Raw genomic sequence first — 2,113 nt, forward strand, 5'->3', positions numbered from 1 at the left:
AAGAGGACAAAAATTTAAATAATAAGAAGACACTCAAACAGAAAAAACTCAACCAGAATTCAGAAGACAACCAAAGACATGCAACTTGTCTCTACTGCTCCCAGAAATATTTTTCTTCAATTGACGGATGGATTCAATGCCGAAAGTGTTTGGAATGGGCTGACGAACTGTGTGCGGGAGTTGAAGAAGACAAAGATGAATTCCTTTGTGAACATTGCTGCGATGTTCCCTTTGCGTTAGCCAGATAAAGATTAGGTTTTAAAGACATTTTTTCTTGATATTATATTTGTTGTTTGTAGAAGGGGTCGTTTTATTCCCAATATGCAGGTAAAATGATGCCGTTACTGTTTTTTTTTATTTTGTGTATTCTTAAAAAGCGAATACAGATTTTTTTTCAAAAAAATTCGTGTTCTGTTAATATAAATTACCCTTTTAGGAGTTTACCCTATTAAAATGCAATCTTAAAATATTTTGCCATTTTGAAGAAGTTTTTTCTTGAGATCATTTTACCTGCCTCTCCCCTAAATTCGACAGAGAAAATCTAGAAATACTTAGGGGAAATTATACATGGAGACTGGTGACAGGAAGATGCCCCAGCATCTTCTACTTGCCTACTACCATTAGAACAACAAGGCAGTAATAATACTCAAACAGGGCTAAAGAAGTACGAGAAGAGTATAGGGAATATTTTCTAAGCAGCCATTGAGAGATTCCTTGTCAACAGATTTATGTAAACACTTATAATATTGTATATTGTATATTTTCATTTGATTTGAGAATTAAACTGCAAAAAAATTGAAATGTGCATTTTTTTACTTACCATTGGTAAATTTCTTTTTGCTGGTCTGCATATTAAACCACCTTGCAAAAATAATAATGAATTATAGTACGGCCACTTAGACATTTTCAGTTCATCATTGCCCTGGCCAGATTTTGTCTTCTTAATTTTTTTTGATTCGTTATTAAATTGATTCCTTAGGTTATGAATTTTTCTTTGAATCTCTTCCACTGTAGTATTAAATTCTTCTGCCATTTCCTTATATGCATAATTTTTTTTTAATCTGTCCTTATAAATTGCACTTGTAACATCCCACAATTCAGGTTTACATTGATACAAGTTAATTAAATGTTCTACTTCAGCTTTCAACCACTCTTTTTTATCACCCATCTTGTATCACGACACAAGTATCAAAAATAGAGTAGTCTACAACTTTTTGCAATAAATGGCCGACAGTTTCAAGTTAGAACTATAAATAACTGACTACTATTTACATCTATCGTTATCGTTATAGATGTCTCGACGCAAGTTGCTGACAATCGAAATAGTATATTGCTGATATAAATTTTTCACTGTTTACATTAGTAAAGATTTATGTCTGACACAAATTCCATACAATAAGTGTCAGATCTAAACCACCAATACCGGACCGTCTAACGTAGGTATCAGCTTGAAATGCGAATGCGAAGTCAAGCGATGGTTAGCGATGAAGTGCGATTAACTTAAGGACTGGCAGGTGCAACGTTGCCAATCATATTGTTTTAACAGTAAATGAACTGTTTTCGTCATGACATCCCTTGTTTCTGTTTTGGTTCATAACAGCATTTCTACTGCTTTTATAAGATGGACATTCCATGATAATGTTATGCTTAACTTTGTTGAAAGCTTTCTCATAGTGTATAAAAGCGACGTAAAGATCTATTTGCTTCTCTTCTTTCGAAACCATGACAAAAGCCAAACTATCCTTCAGTGATTTAAAATCACTGGAGTTGTAGGAAAAGTGTATTATTAACTAAGTATTTGACAATGTTGAAATTGAACAAATTAATAGAAAACTAAATGGGTCCATACTAATCGCATAATTAGGTCTTATGAACTTTCCTACAACAATATTGTGAAAATACAAATATTGTATTGTTATATAAACAATTCATTTGTGTTCTCTATGTATAAATATATGGCTTTTTTTGTCTATAGGGATGTAATCGATTATGATAAAAATATATCTTCTCACCGCATATAAGCATATACATAGTAGTTGTAGTTCTAATGAATAAAAGGCCATAGGAGTAATTCTGCGAAGAACGGTTATGTGTCATACATGTGTCACTTTTA

The sequence above is a fragment of the Diabrotica undecimpunctata genome, chromosome 1, assembly GCF_040954645.1.
Source record: "Diabrotica undecimpunctata isolate CICGRU chromosome 1, icDiaUnde3, whole genome shotgun sequence".
In the NCBI taxonomy this organism is placed as follows: Eukaryota; Metazoa; Arthropoda; class Insecta; order Coleoptera; family Chrysomelidae; genus Diabrotica; species Diabrotica undecimpunctata.